The sequence below is a fragment of the Lissotriton vulgaris genome, chromosome 1_1 (genome assembly GCF_964263255.1).
Source record: "Lissotriton vulgaris chromosome 1_1, aLisVul1.2, whole genome shotgun sequence".
Lineage (NCBI taxonomy): Eukaryota > Metazoa > Chordata > Amphibia > Caudata > Salamandridae > Lissotriton > Lissotriton vulgaris.
The window spans coordinates 793,478,017-793,495,006 of NC_141685.1; the positions used below are offsets into that span (position 1 = coordinate 793,478,017).

General features: G+C 48.6%; 1 protein-coding gene across 3 annotated transcripts in view; it reads right to left on the bottom strand.

Annotated features, from left to right (window-relative positions):
• RASAL2 (RAS protein activator like 2) overlaps positions 1-16,990 on the bottom strand; it is a 785,014-nt gene that overhangs the window by 542,364 nt on the left and 225,660 nt on the right. The window lies entirely within an intron of this gene.

Sequence of the window (16,990 nt, forward strand, 5' to 3'; positions counted from 1 at the left end):
AGAACCACATTGAGGTTCCATTCTGGAGCTGGTGGGGTCCTTGGTGGAATGACCCTTTTGAGTCCTTCCAGAAAAGCCTTGATAGCAGGGACCTTAAAGAGTGACAGGTGCTGCCTATTCTGGAGGTATGCTGCCATAGCAGACAGGTGAATGCGGATGGAAGAGTACGCTAGATTGCATTGATACAGATGGAAAAGATAACAGATGATATTTTGAATGGAAGCATCTAGCGGGTCAATATTGTGGTTAGCACAGTAGATGACAAACCTCTTCCATTTAGCCGCATAACACGCTCTAGTAGTGGGCTTCCTTGCCTCCCGAATGATGTCCATGCAATTGGGAGGAAGATTGAGGTAGCCAAACTCTAGGACTTCAGGAGCCAGATCGCCAGGTTGAGCTGTTGCGGATCTGGGTGCTGAATGTCGCCATGGCTCTGCGTCAGAAGGCTGGGGGTGAGATGAAGCCTTTGATGCGGTACCACGGAGAGTTCCAGAAACGTGGTGTACCATGGTTGGCGAGCCCACGTTGGAGCAACCAGGATGAGCGTCATCGAGTGCTGCCTGAGCTTGCGTGCCACCAGCGGTATCAGAGGTGCTGGGGGAAAAGCGTACGCAAATCTGCCTGACCAGTTCATCCACATCGCATTGCCCTATGATTGCGGGTGTGGGAACCTGGCGGCGAAGCTTTGGCATTTTGCGTTCTCCTTTGTGGCAAATAGGTCTATCTCTGGATGACCCCACCTTTGGAAGTACGGTTGGAGTACTGATGGATGTATCTCCCACTCGTGCACCTGATGGCTGTGCCTGCTGAGCAGATCCGCCATTTGATTGTCCTTGCCCGGGAGATGCTCTGCCATGAGGAAGATGTTCCTCTGAATGGCCCACTTCCACATGCTCTGAGCCAGATGAGACAGCTGTGGAGAGTGTGTGCCTCCCTGCTTCTGAATGTAGTACATGGCCGTCATGTTGTCCGTCCGAATCAACACGACCTTGTTGCACAGATGTACTCTGAACGCCTTTAAGGCCATGAAGATTGCCATCAGTTCCAACACATTGATGTGCATCTTCCTTTGCTGTAGTGTCCATAGTCCCTGCACCGTGTATTGGAGCACATGCGCTCCCCATCCCTGGAGAGAGGCGTCCGTTGTCAGGATAATCTGTGGCACAGGCTCCTGGAAAGGTCGGCCCTTGCAAAGGTTTTGTGGATTCCACCAATGCAGAGAGTTGTATGCCCGACCGCTCACCAACACTAGGTCTGTCAGTTGCCCATGAGCCTGAGTCCACTGACGTGCAAGGCACTCCTGAAGCGGACGCATATGTAGTCTCGCGTGCGGGACAATGGAGATGCAGGAGGCCATCATGCCTATCAACTGCATGAACACCTTCGCTGGAAGCGAGTGCTGGGGTCTGAATCGTTGGATCAGCGCCTGGATACTGGCGATTCTCACTGAATTCGGCTGTGCGGTAGCCGCCAGAGTGTTGATTGTCGCGCCCAGATACTGTCGCACGTGGGCGGGCTGGAGATGGGACTTGGGGTAGTTCAGTGAGAAACCCAGATCGTGCAGGAGATGAATGGTGCGTGACACATGGTCTACGCACTGTTGTTCCGTCCTTGCCTGAATGAGCCAGTCGTCCAGGTAAGGAAAGACGTGGACGTTTTGGCGACGGAGATGCGCCGCCACAGTCGCTAGGCACTTTGTAAATACCCTTGGTGCCGTGGTGACCCCGAACGGCAGGACCTTGAACTGGTAATGCTGGTCTAAGATCGTGAATCTGAGATACTTCCTGTGGGAAGGATGTAGGGGGATATGAAAATAGGCATCTTTCAGATCCAGTGTAGCCAGAAAATCCCCCTGCTGAAGCAGGGGAAGCACTTGCTGCAACGTGAGCATATGGAAGTGCTCCGAGAGTATGTACCAGTTTAGGGGCCTGAGGTCCAGGATAGGCCTGAGGGATCCGTCCTTCTTGGGAATCAGGAAATAGAGGGAGTAAACCCCTGTTCCCCGCTCTTGCAATGGAACGAGCTCTATTGCCCCTTTTTGCAGCATAACTAGAACTTCCTGCTGCAACAAGGTCAAATGCTCGCCTGACATAGGACGGCTTCTTGGGGGTATGTCTGGTGGAATGGAAGTAAGCTCTAGACAGTACCCGTACTGGATAAGGGACCTCACCCACCTGTCCGTGGTGATGTTCTTCCACGCCGGCAGGAACTGCTGAAGTCTCCCCCCAACCGGTGTTGTATGGTCGGGGGGCAGTGACAAGACGTCACTGCTTGTTGGTGGTGGTGGACCTGGAGCTATTGTTTCCACGTCCCCTGCCCTTGACATTATTGCCTCTGTAACCGCCTCTACCCTTGTTATTGTACGGGGTCTGGGTGTTACTTTTGTAATACTGGGTGGATTGGGATGCCTGCCCCCTTGTGGTGCCTCTGGAGTTTGAGCGGCGAAAGGAACCACTCCGAAACTGCTGACTTTGTAAAGCCCCCATTGATTTGGCAGTTTCTGTATCTTTTTTCATTTTTTCCAGGGTGGCATCCACCTCTGGTCCAAACAGGTGGTCAGGATTCACCTTTTGATTCAGTATCGTAGTTTGGATGTCGGGCTTGAACCCCGAAATTCGAAGCCAGGCATGGCGTCTAAGCAACACACTGGTGTTGATAGCCCTGGAGGCTGTTTCTGCCACGACTAGTGCACATTTGATGGATGCATTCGTAATGAGTTTGCCTTCCTGAATCAGCATCTCCCCTGCCTCCTTGTATTGGTCAGGTAAGTGTCGCAGTATGGCCTCTAAGGTGTCATAATGGGCCCTATCATAACGTGCAAGCAGGGCTTGGGTGTTAGAAATTCGCCAGATATTAGCTGCCTGTGCAGCAATCCGTTTGCCTGAGGCCTCGAAGATCTTGGACTCCTTGTCTGGGGGAGGAGCGTCACCAGTCGTCTGAGAGTTCGCCCTCTTCCGAGCGTTGGAAACAACCAAGGAGTCTAATGGCAAGTGTCCCCTGATATAGGTAGGATCCGTCGGCGCCGCCTTATATTTCCTGTCTATTCGAGGGTTGACCACACGCGCCCGTGTGGGCTCTTTGAAGACTTCCGTGGCATGCTTAAGCACACCCTTGAGCATCGGCAGCGTTTTGACCGTCTTCTCAGCCACAGAGAAGGTGTCAAACAAGAAGTCCACATCCACCGGGTCCGAGTGCAGCTCGACATCGTGGTTAGCCGCAGCTCGCTCGATCAGAGAATTAAAGGATGCCGAGTCCTCCGTCGGGGACGTCTTGGCCGCAAAGAGTTGCGTGTCCTGGCCCGATTGTGGGTCCTCCGTGTCGCCTCCGGCTGACCAAGGGGTACGCTCCTCCTCCGGATCCGAGTACGCCGGATAGGTATACTCGGCATCCTCTTCGTCCACATCGCCTGCGGGGGAATGCGTTGGCGAGAGCCCCAGGGCTTGTGGGGACACAGGTTCCACAAGAGTCGAAGAGTCTGCAGAGTCCCTTTTGTTTTTGAGAGGGATCTTGAAATGCTCCAACGCCGGCTCCGTCGTGATCTTCCTCTTGAGGAGAGACAGTTTTCCGGTGTTGGCGTCGATGATTACCTCACGACGTTCTTCCTCAGCAAGCGGCTGGAGCCGAAGCTTTGACGCCACCAAGGTAGTCTTCGGCGTCAGTACCTCCTTCGAGTGTCCGCCCTGTGTCGACGCGAAGGCCTTCGGCGCCGTCTTGGGTGGTAGGGTGAAACGAATTGGTGTTTGCCCCTTCGCAGGCTTAGGCGGGAGCTTAGGCGCCACAGCGTCCTGAGCGGGAACCACACTGACCTTTCGGATCCGCTGCAGGGAGTCCGCTACCTTGGTCGTTAAGGCCGGAGAGGGCTTGACAGGTCCGAGCGACCCCCCGTCGTCGAGAGCATGATCGCCGGCAGCCACCTTCTTCGGAGCCGATGCCCCATGGCCATGGGCGTCGTCGCCCTGACGCTTCCTTGGAGCCTTCTTCGGGTCCGCGGCACCTTTCGAAGCCGACGCGGCCGCGTCGGACGATTTCGCCTTCGGCACCGACCCCGAGGGCTTCGGGTCGGCCATTTTGGCGTGGCTCTTAGAGTCGGCCATTTTGAATTTCTTGGAAGTTGACGCCTCCAGAACCTTCTTGACCATCTCAGCTTTCGCTTTCGGTTTCGCATCCGAGGGTGCGGGACCAGTCGGCTTCACTTTCGTTTTCTTCGAAGTAAGCGACGGTTCACAAATGTCCGTGACCGGGCCCAGAGGCGGGGACGTAGGACTCATAGTTAGATCTTGGGTAAGGCCCGAAGGCGATCCCTCGACCTGGGCCGTATGAAGGGGGCTAACCCCTAAATCTGTTTGGGGATGCTCCTCCTCTGAGCTATCTCCCATCGTGGTAAAAGCTTGATCGTCGTCCCCTACCTCGTCGGTGACTTCGGCAAAGTTCTCCTCACCCGCGTCGTAGGTCTCCCCTTCGGATGCGGGATTAGAGTCCGAACCTTGCACGTCGTCCTCGTCCTCGACAGATTCTTGAAAAATGTCGTCTGGTGGGGGCGCCGCAGCTGATAACTGAGCCTGGAGCCTATGGGCTCGACGAATCTTTAAAGTCTTCTTGCTCCGGAACTTCGAGCACGCCATGCAGGCGTCTTCGCGGTGATCCGGCGACAAGCAGGTGTTGCACACCGGGTGCACATCGAGGTGTGAGTATTTAGAGTTACACACCGGGCACTTCTTAAACGGAGTTCGCTCCATAGCAAGAGTGTAGTGTAGGCCCGTCCGCGCCGAAGGCACGTGGAAGGGCAGCAAGAGATCGGGGCTGAGAGTCAGAAGAAACCCGAACGCAACTATACCGACGCCCAGCCTAAAGACCTTTTGGTCTCGAGTAGAAGTTGAACAACTATCGGTTCCGACAGAGGGAACCGAAACACATCCGAACCCAATGGCGGAAAAAAACAATCTGGGGATGGAGGCGATGCCCATGCGCACTGTAGTCCAGGGGAGGAGCCACCCATCTCGTGATACTTCGAAGACTCTTCCAGGACAACAATGTGCAATCATCCGGACCCAACACTAGGTGGCGATCTATGCACAGATATGAATTCAGCAGCCCACATGCCTCGAACCAGCAAGCAGTGCATTGGAGCAATGTGTGGAGCAGCAAGTTGTGCTTGTGGAGAAGTGTGTGTGTACAGCAGCAAGTAGTGTGTGGAGCAGCAAGCAATGCATGGCGAGCAGTGTGTGCGGAGCAGCAAACTGTTCACGTGGAGCTGTGCGTGCATGGCAGCCGGTAGTGCGTGCAAAGCATCACGGCTTCATCTACTCTTCAGAACCCCAAGGACTGCGATGAACAATGCGGTACTGCTAGGGCAGTCTATTTACACACACCCGCAATGCAATCCTCACACCCGAGGCCTCAGATCCTCTTGACAGCGCTGTCTGGCGGTGGATCTCTTTACACGAGGAATGCCAGTTGTCCAGCTTCAACATGGCGGACAGCAAAGGGCGTCCCTGCGAATAGTAACACACTGACTGCCCACTGCTGGCTTCAATGGGATCGGATCTATGCCAGTCGGTCGGCTCGGGGCACCAGGAGAGAACGGAATGCGGGCGAGCTGGAGGGGGCACCTGGTATGTGAACCACAAAGAATGAAGTAGGAAGCGATTAAGTTCCAGTTTCCCACCGCAGCCATACCATAGGGTAAGGAGAGCTCAGTGGGGAGGGGCTGGTCTCTACACACACACCACCCGGACTCAGTGCTCTCCACGCCAGAAGAGGCACCGAGCACTCAAGCACCACTGAACCCACCCCTTCTCGAGAGGGCAGTGGGTGAGGGGAGGGACAACCGGAAAGGGAGAGCCAACAGAAGCAAAGGAAGCTGGCACCAATATCTGCGTTGGTGTGTCTTGAGAGTATCTGCGTTGGTGTGTCTTGAGAGTATCTGCGTTGGTGTGTCATGAGAGTATCTGCGTTGGTGTGTCATGAGAGTCATCCTTGCTGAAGACAAGTACAATTCATAAAACGGGTATACTTCTTTTTCAAACTGCTCGTTTAAGGATCGTTCAGGTAAAATCTACCACAACACTCGTGTGCACGAGAAACACAGCAGTGCTTGAATGGAAAAAATAGAAGTGCCGGGACTCCGTCCCGGCCCATTTAAAGCACTGGAACACTGAACACAGCACACGTTTGGCAAATGTCAGACACCACTTGTACATGGAACAGGGAAGGCAAATGCGTCTTTGTTCGGGGACCGGGGGGTTGTTTGGAGGATTCTCTTCGGCGGCAAGGTCATTGCCATGGTTAAAACGGAGATAGAACAAAGTGACGGGACCAGAGCGTTTTTGAGGGCACTCAAACTAACTGGAAGAAAAACAGTTTATATCAAATCCTGGGGTGAGCACTATGCACAGTACCAGTTTTATTCACACGTGCAATTCCCCCTGTGTTTACCAGAGCCCCTAACAATTATTGGTGCTTCATCCGCCCTTTCCAAGCGTGCAGTGCAACGGCGTGCGTCCATCTGAGCCCTTGCCTTTCACTGATGTAGTACCAGTCCTTTTAACCTGTGCAACAGCGTGTGCGTCCACCCTAGCAGTTACCTTGCACAGAAGCAGCTCCAGCCTTAGCCACGAGTGCAAACCAAGCCAATACCGTTTAGTTATGTCCAGTGTTTTAAATGGCAGGTACTGTCCGCTGCTGAGTACCTAGACGAGCCGGTACCCACTCTGTAGAGTACCTGTTTGTCCCTGAGAAGTGCAGGTACTCTCCCTTTCAAATGATAGAAGTGCAGGCTGCACTCTCCCTTTCAAATGATAGAAGTGCAGGCTGCACTTCTATCATTTGAAAGGGAGAGTACCTGCACTTCTCAGCACTTCGCAATGCATTTAAGTGGGAGAGTACCGGCACGTTTCAGAGACAAACAGGTACTCTACAGAGTGGGTACCGGCACGTCTAGGTTTCCATTTAAAACACTGGTTATGTAGTGCGAAGCGACGCCCGTGGAGTAGCTCTCTTCCGCTGATTGTGCACATGGAAAGGGCCGGTGCTTTAACAATTATATAGCACCAGCCCTCCCCACGTGTACAGTTTTGCGCGTGTGCATCCCAGCTGTACTGATCAAGTACCTACAGGAAATCAGCAGCAGGATATCCGTGCACGAGCCCGGTCACCAAACGCTCCCCAGCACCCAATGCTTCTCGCGGTCAGCTGAAGTTCATTAAAAACACACGACTCCAGAAGGGGTCTCTGTCACTCACGAGGCATGCACGTCATGCGTTCTAGAGGAAACTTCAACACAGTGCGTGGTCTGAAACGACGCTCATGTGACCAGTGTGCAGGTCTCAGGGATTAAAATAACACAAACAAACACACGCGCCAAATATCCCCCTTTGCAGATCGCAGTAATATCCAACATTCAAGCGCCTAGAGACAATTCAGTTGGGGGTGGGCGGGTTCTAAAGCCCATCACCCTTTCTGCCTTAAGTAGAGTTGATATTCCAAGGATGTTTAGCACCCACACAGGAAAGGTTATTATGCATTTTCTTATACAGCATTTTGAAGTCAGTGAAGACTTCTTTGGGTACACCTGGCCGAGTAAGTTTCGATGAAAGTAAAACTGAATTGTGAGGCCCAAACAAACTGTTTTCGATTAACATTAACTTATTTTCAAAAAGGCGTCGCTATGGGGAACTGACAGAGAAACGCAATATCACACAGAGATGCCACATGCATGGTTTAAGTTAAAACAACACATTTGTGGCTTTAGGATTCACTTAAAGTTAATTACTGAGCGCCAGAGAAACATAATGCATGCTTACTAAATGTAAGGTGTAAAGTATAAAGATTCAATTTAAAAGCAATACAACGCTGAATGTGTAATATTTGGAAAAAGTTCTCTAGATGGTAATCCAAAACAATGTCAAATAAAGTCGAGAGTGCAGGGGCTACGGTGAAATGCAAAGGCACAGTGCAAATGAGGACCAAGGTCAACTGTGAACGACAAAAAAAATTATAAGACATTTTGTCTGCAACATGACGAAGTCGCTTCCTCTAAAACAAGTGTGTAGGGTCAAGGAGCTGTAGCACTCAATTATGGGAGAGCATAAAACAAAACCAAGCATTTTGCAATGCAGTAGGTCTTGCATACGTGTGAGTTAGTGCTATTGGTGTTGTAAATTAATGTATTTTACCTATGCGTTTTGGTTTGGAGTGTAGTGAATGTATGAACAGAGACAACTGCTGCACTGTCTAGAGGACTTAGAATGGGGGAGTTACCGATGGGACCAGAGAAGCAGCTGCAACACTGTCTATGGGACTAAGAATGAGGAATTGCCACTGGGAACAGAGACACAGCTGCAACAGTGCCTATCGGACTTAGAATGGGGGAGTTACCGACAAGACCAGAAAAGCAGGTAGCAGCACTGCCTAGAGTAACTAAGAATGAGGAATTACCACTGACCAGAGACACAGCTGCAGCACTGCCTAGAGGACTTACAATGGGGGAGTTACTGGCATGACGAGAGAAGCAGCTAGCAGCACTGTCTAGAGAACTAAGAATGAACAATTATCACTGGATGCAAAGACACAGCTGCAGCACTGTCTTTAGGACTTAGACTGAGGAATTACCACTGGGCAAGAGAGGCCGCAAGTAGCCCTGTCTAGAGGACTTAGAATGAGGAATTACAGATAAGACCAGATAAGCAGCTGCAGCACTGCCTAGCGGACTTAGAATGGAGGAATTACAGATGAGACCAGAGAAGCAGGTAGCAGTACTGTCTAGAGGACTTAGAATGAGCAATTACAGACGAGACAAGAGAAGCAGCTAGCAGCACTGCCTAGAAGACTTTGAATGAGGAATTACTGATGAGACAAGAGAAGCAACTAGCAACACTGCCCAGAGGCCCAGGAATGAGGAATTACCAACAGGACCAGAGAAGCAGCTAGCAGCACTGTTTAGAGGCCAAGGAATGAGGAATTACCACTAGGAATATAGACTCAGTTGCAGCACTTCCTAGAGTATTTAAAATGTGGGAATTACCGACAGGACCAGAGAAGCAGCTGAAGCATTGTCTAGAGGACTTGGAGTGAGGAATTACAGATGAGACCAGAGAAACGGCTAGCAGTCCTGTCTAGAGGACTAAGAATGAGGAATTACCACTGTACTAGAGAAGCAGCTAGCAGCCCTGTCTAGATGACTAAGAATGAGGAATTGCAAATGGGACCAGAGAAGCAGCTGCAACACTGCCTAGAGGACTTAGAAAGAAGAAGTTACCAAATTGCCCAGAGAAGACGCTTTTAGCTATGTCTGGAGGACTTACAATGGTGAAATTACCAATGAGGCCAGTGAAGCAACTTCAGCACTGGATCCAGAATGACTCAATTTAGATGTCTGCCCTACGTCTGTTATACATAGAATAGATCTGGGACACATACTCGAGCAACAACAATAAGTTTTTGAGGAGACAGACTAATCTGGAACTTTACAACCCTACACTCTCATTGGACACCAGGGAGAAGGAGGAGGGCTGAGAAGGAAGGGAGAGAGGAACGGAAGAGGAAGTGGGAAGCTGCTGCTACGGAGAATTTTACAGGAAGCAGGCCGCCAGGTCCTCCCTCCACACGTTTACATCTGGAGATGCCAGTGTGTGCACAGCCAGGGCCCGGCTACGACTGCCCCAGGGCATTGCTTTACAAGTAGGCTGGTGTCACTGCTATGAAATATTATAGTTTAGCCCTATGCCTTCCCCTTTACATGCCTTTTTAATCTGTATCTTAAACGGGCAAACAGCGACCTGGGAGAGGTGCTGGGTGCGGGTTCTGGATAAGGGTGAAGGTGCCAGACTGGCAAGGAAGTGCGACGGCAAATACAAAAGAAGTAACAAAAAAAGAAACAAGATAAAATAAGAGCGATGTTGTTCAAGCAGCTGGCAAGCCACACAAAAAAGAAATAGTGCTCACAGACTAGCATAAATAACTGTACAAGGAAGAGCACACGTGATTGGGGGGGAGCAATCGCTATGGGAGGTTACAAAAACCCACAAGGAGGGAATAGTAAGCTATTTAACCAATTAAAAGCTGGCATTTCTGAAGGACAGAAAGAGGAACCAATTGCGGTGCTTTAAGTCCATATTCTAGAAACAACATACCTCTCAGAGCAGTGCATGTACTGCATAGGCTCTACTTCAATAAGGCAATGAGGGGGGGGACCCAATTTGTTGAGGACAGTCAGAATAAATGTTGCTAGACTACTTAATGTAATGTAATGTAATGTATAGGCATTTATATAGCGCACTACTTACCCGGAGGGTCCCAAGGCGCTTCAACCGCTGCGAAACCCTTCCTGGCTTCCCTGAGAGATGGTCCCTTAATGGGTATCTCCAGGGTGAGACCAGGCATCCCCGGCGGTCTGGTGGGGCCGTTAGTGAAGATGAGGCAAGCTAATGCCCAGAGTTGCCGAGTGTGATCGCTGATCAGAGTGGGCACCGAGGCGAGAGAATTATCGAGTCCGCTGACCCTGGTCCAGAAACCTGCCGCGCCGGGAATCGAACCCTGGTCCCGGACCGTCCTCTGCTCTCGGGTCTGCCGCCTCTAACCAGTGAGCCACACTACCTCACAGAGAAAATCAAGACAGTGTGTGTCAAATATATTATTTTAGAACTAAGAAAAAAATGGCTTAAATAATTAAGTAACTGGGTTCACAATACTATTTGGAAAAACCTGGCATCATTAACAGTACAAAAAGAAACTGTCATCATTAATAGTAAAAATTGGAAAAGATTCCTGCCTCAGAGGTGCTTTTAACAGCTATTGCAAAGAACAGCAAGAAAACTATGCAAGTATGAACCAAGGTGCCGCCGTCTATGGTGGGGGTGCTGGGGTAGTGGTGGCTGCAGGACGGCAGTGCCGTCACAAGGAGGTGGCCATCGCCGCATCATGACAGGAAGGACATAATGCTTCTGGGTGAAGCAAACATTTCTGTTTGCAGTGGGGAGGGGTGGCAGTGTGAACGGGCCCCCTCTAAAGGGGGACACAAGGCGGGAACCAGGCACCTTTGTTGCCTGCTACCCGCCTCGGACACTTAGTGCTGTGATGCCAACCCTTGCCTACTGGAGGACACCCGCCGTCAGCTGCCTGCTTTGCCTGCACTCTAGGAGCCACATGAATAGTGATCCTTGTTTTCAGAGCAAATGGCAAAGGAGGGTACAGGTGTGTTGGTGGTGGGGGGAGCGCTTAGAACTAATGAGAATGGGTGACTATTATTATTTTATCCCTTACAGGTCAAAGCTTCATGGTACTGCTAATGTTGTCGTATTTTGAAACCTGGGTGAGGCCATGATTGGTGGGGACTCTTTCGGTCCCCTTTGGCATTTTTTTGCAAAACAATGGGTAAACCATTTTTTATCTCAACTACAAAAGTTGGTCTCAGGCAAGTCATTCTGCATGTTCACATGGGTAGATGGTTCAATACAATCACTGGGACCCCTGTGCCTCCCTGGTCATATGGGAAGAAGTGTGATGACATACAAACAAGTTGTGACTAACCAGCTGCTCACTCTCAAGCAACCCATGCTGGTGGAAGGAGGCGCAGGGTATTTTATATTACTTTAGTAGGCTAAACAAATTAGCAATAAGGCAATTAAAGAATTAGTAATTTAATAGAAACGTACTTAGAAAAGTTCTGCACAACATAGGACAACTGTTCCTGTCAAAAGCAAAACTAAGGCTATGGAGCAGTGGTAAAAATACTGTCCTGAGCATTCCCAAGATAGCTGCATCCAGACAGAACACGCACCAAAAACCAGGCGACAGCAACTACTCATATGTAGAAAAATATTAATGGAGGCATACAGAAAAAATTACTAATAAAAAGGAAGGCATACTGCAATTGATTTACAATATTAAGTCAATAGGACCTAGTATAAAAATGATCTGTCTTTTTATTAATAAGGCTAGTACAAAGACTACACATGGTGTAATATGAGGCGATAGGGATAGTATAACTATGTGAAGAGTCCTCTATATGCATGATATGAAGGGAACACAAGTCAAAAAGTTTAAGTCAAAATTAATTATGTGTAAGAAAGTCACACAATAAATGGGGTACACCGATGTATATAATCCTACCAAAACCAACTAGCTGGAGGTTTGCAGTAGAAATGGTATTGTATCCAAAGAAGTTCCAATCAGCCTGAGACTCAACTTTTGTGAATATGAATATTTTATTATTACAATATTTATATGGCAACTGTTGGTGTGGAAACGTAACAGTAGAATTTAGTTTCTGTTACGGCTCAGCATTCAAGACTCTACTAAATGATCCACAAGTGTTAAAACTAGGGGTGGGCAGAATTCCGCAGAAATACATAAAAACTCTCCGAGATTCTGCGGAGTTTCGCCAATGGGCGGAAATAGGCATGTCGCGCTACTCGTAATCTGATTTAGCATCAGTAGCGCGTTCCGTGCTGAAAAATCATTGCTAACTGCAGCACATGGTGCGCCAGAGGGCAGCTATTCAAGTTGATTTTGCGAATGTTCAAGTCAATTTTCTACTTGAGCGGCAGCCTTCTGACCACAACAGTTGTAACCGTCCATGTTCGAAAAATCTCACCGGATGTCGTCCTAGTGACGGGAAATCGCTCTAGGGAACACCAAATATTGCTCACACTCGCCAACTTACTGTTCTGGAGCCTTTGCAAGAAAAAATCCATCACACTGCGATTGGTGGAATTTGGCCGGTGCTCGGCACTACAAGAGTAAAACTGAGTCACCAAAATTCTGCGGGCGGAACAGAATACTCCTCCCACCCCTTGTTAATGCCTCCCAATTTCAAGCTTAATCGCAACAATTAACAAGCCATCCTTCTCTCAAGAATTCTACTCCTTGGACTCACTCACATTCCTCCAACTGATCTCTTGCATTTCACGTTGAGTGCATGATTTACTCAGGTGTGGCACCCAAGAGCCCTACCAATCCTCCCACAATGCACCCTCTAAGGAAACCGAGCACCCTAAAGGTCTATTACTCCTCCTGGCTTTGCATGATGAGCAGCGCCCTTCCAAACTTCCCTCGAATAAAACACCATCCAATTCACCCCACTGTAGACTTGCTTCATAGTATGTTGGCCCCTTGAGAGAGGGTGAATTATGTGCAGTACAGTGTTTACAAATACGACTAGAAAGTCTACATAAAGGGCCATGTTTTATATCTAACATCAGATGGATTGCTTGTATGGTCCAAACTTCTCTCTCATGCTGAATACATCATCCCAGCTCCTCTACAAATAGTCTTCTTCCCAAAAATATTAGTCATTGGCACATCCAACGTCCACAATTTGTGATCTTTTTCTAATTTGGCGAAAGGGGTGCCCACGTTGTTTTGATTTTCCATTACTGGGACCAAATCAAGAGAAATATTACCTTTGGTGGTGGCCAAGGCCTCTTTTGCTCTCGAACAAAAAAAGGGTATTTCAACGGAGGCAAGCAAGTTTACAACCTCAAAACGAAGATTGTTTTTCTAAGTCTTTGTGCATATCAAAGCCAACATCGACAACCTTCTCTAGGCTGAAATGTGGCACAACACCCTGCTCCTACATCTGTGTTGTACATATTTCTAAATCAAACAGGTTCTAATGACAGATCGGGTACGTTGTGGGTGCTCCCACACAGACAGCTTACTTGTGCACCTGGTTCAATGTGCAGATTTGGGTAGGTCTATTAGTGCCAGATCCAGAACTTATTTTCAGACCATCCTCTGAATATGAAAAGAGGTCACATACAGGTTCAATATTTTATGTGGATATCCTGAAAATCTGGCATGGATGCAGCTCTGTACCAAGGTTGGACACCGCTGGTTGAAGAGCACTCGGCATGCACAGGTTGCGTCTGCAGGTAGAGGACTGCAGACAGGCCCAGGGTTGTTCAGCTACAGAAGAGACAGGGATTGTCAGCTGTGTGGAAGACAGGCCTGCAGGGCGTCACTGCATGCTCGGTGACCCACATCACAGCTTGTTAAACCTTTACATGCTCTGAGCACTTGGCCTCTGACACCACATGTTTTACGGTTAAGCAGTCACACGGAGAGGGCCGGGGGACCTGCAGCGCTGGCGCGCACACACGCCACTCTGAAGAGATTCGTGGTTTTTTCCCCTTCGTGGCAGCGCAGCTATACAATACTGCGACAAAAGCTGACAGCAGAAACCAGGCGTCCCGCGCTCGGGTAAGCCGTGCACTCTGCAGGGCTGCGCGGGGAGCTGTGGAACCGAAGCCCCCTTCTTTAATGCGCCAAAAACGACTACAGTTGTGACGCTGCCACAGAACATCATGTGATTGGTTGCTTTTCGGCTTTAACTTCACCCCCCTAGGGCCACCACACGGTGTCATTATTAGTAGGGTATCCAGCCATTTTCTATACATGTAAGAGGAAGGCTGCAGCTACTGCATTACGAATAATTAATGGTCACTTCGCCTTACACGAAGTCGCCACTCATTTTGGTCAGGCCTGAATCTCAGCAACCTATCTATGGGCGTACTGGCAGCAACAAACAGCCCCCATAGACTGAACAGCTTTTTGTCACTGACCAACTTGATATCTAGGGTCAAAGGACCTTACTCTGTGGTAAACAAAGGTGGGCTAATCCTGAATTAGAATTGGTGCCAAGTGTTAGGGGAATGTCTGAGACAGACAGACACGCACGCACGCATGCACGTACACACACACACATGTTATCCTATCAGATTATGCCTGTTATTATTAGCAATCCTCTGAGCGAATGCAGCAATTACTGAGAATCACCGCTTTTACAACAAGTGACCAACCTGGTTTAAGCCCATTTGTTATGAAGAAATGTCGGAAAAGCGCTGTTCGTGGATTGTGTAGGCATGGATTGTCTGTGCACTACTCACTTGAGCAGTGCTCCTAGCCCGGTTCATGTAAACCATCAAAGGTGGCACACAGGGCTTAGCACCCCACATACTGCGGGCTACTTACTCTTGCCCATAATTTGAAAATTAACATATTCATCTGGCTAATTAGGAACAGCTTTAATGGTCGCTTACGTCCTCAACTAGCCTTTTTTGAGCGAGCCAAACCCATTACGTGGTGAGCAGAACCCACCGAGACACTGGCCAGTAACTCCATTCGTCAGCCAGATGTTGGGATCTCAGTAGTAAAGGAAGATGGGACACAGCACTGCCCACACTTGGAGCCATGTGGTTTCAGGTGCCCTGAAGTCAACAGAGGAAATTAAACCCTGGTGTCATCACGGTCTGATGGAATGTTTGCTTTTATGGGGTCTTAATGAAACATTTAGGGTCCCTGTAGTAAAATGAACCATTTGTTTTCCTGGATTTCAATGCAGAATTGTGTGGGTTCACAGCAGAGGCCTACCCTTGTTGGTCTTGAACTGTAGGAAAGAACAGGCCGAACTTGTTCAGTTGCTACCTCAACTTTGGAGTGGCGGGTTTGTTCGGTGGCAGACCTAAATTGTTAGGCTGTCCCATTTTTGCAAAATACCCCTTGACCAGGTGTCTATGCTCTTGGTCCCTCATACTCTGATTTCAAGTGCCGTCAAGCCTTCGCAGCTCCTCAGCCCCTTCCCATCCTCTCAGTATTTTTGCACAGGTGTGCCAAACTAATTTTTTTAAGTGTTGGAGGTGATATAAGTTGAAATTTCAAAAGTTAACTCCCACTTTACTTTTTTTTTCTTCAAATGTTTTTACTCGCCACTATCCAGTACCAATAAATACATTTAACTAAATTAAAACTTATAGTAGATTTTTTACAAAAAAGGTGCATGGTTGTTTCACAACTACAGTAAAAATATGCGCATCATTCTGTCAAATCCTAATCTATATTATAATTCATTTTACCATTATCAATTTCAGTTTTTTCCATTTTCTTCTGACTTCTCTACCAGCGTTTTCACATAATGTCAGTATTGGAGAATAAGAGGCACAATTCTACAAGAAATTGCCTTCTAGACAATACAATAAACCACGCACGTGTAGTTACTAGTTCTTGATACACTAGTTTACCAAAAGCGCAGTTTTAATATTGAAAGCAGGTAGGTAGGTGTGTGTGTGTCTGTGTGGGCACAAGCGAAATAGAGCGAGTTTACAAAATTGTGCAACTCCCAGGTATCCTGTGGATGGAACAAAAAAATTTCAAATTATTGTATCATATTGTAGCATTTCTATAGCGCCTTCAATACCTCGTTTTCTCAAATAGTGTGGTGCTTTTTATAGTAGTGTAGTGATTAATTTCAACATCTGTAGTGCGTGAGTGAAGAAAGAGTGGTCTAGTAGTGTTCAGCTTTGGTAACGTGAAGTTAGGAGTGCATGCTCTAAACTAGGCCAGTGCCATGCAAGGCATGGTATCAGGTGTGGCTGTAGGCCAAGGGGCATGAGGATGGAATCGTAGGGTGCATAAAAAAACTGTGAATATCCCTGGGAGGATACTCAGCTGAATCAGGTATTTGAAAATCGGTAAGTCTTTACTTCGCTTCTGAATTCTCAATAATTGCGATGGTCCTTAATCTCTTTAGGAGTGTATTCCAGAGCTTGCAAGTCTGTACTGAGAAGGTGCTGCCCTCAAGGCAAAGCTTTTTGATAAGGAGAAATTATGAACAGTGGAGCCAAGGATGGTCTCAGGTTTCTCTTCTGTTCATGGTGCCTGGCAGAACCTTGATTTGATACCAAACAGGATATTGGATTAAAGGAAAGAAAATTCAGGAGAAATTTTGTTTTGCATCAAGGACAAGCCCATCAGCTGAGAGGTTGAACCGTCGCAAACCTGAATGGCACTTGCACTACTGAAAAAAGTGTGCCTCCTGTTCAGTTTTAAAGGAGGTGAAAGGATGCATTGCGGTGGCTGAAGTGGTGTAGTCTCACGGAAGTGCAAACTCTTCATAGACACACTGACCTGGTGATAGACAAGTAACCCCCCCCCCCCCCCCCCAACACCAATACCCACATGAACAAGGAGCTACGGCATTCGTTTTGACCGTGGG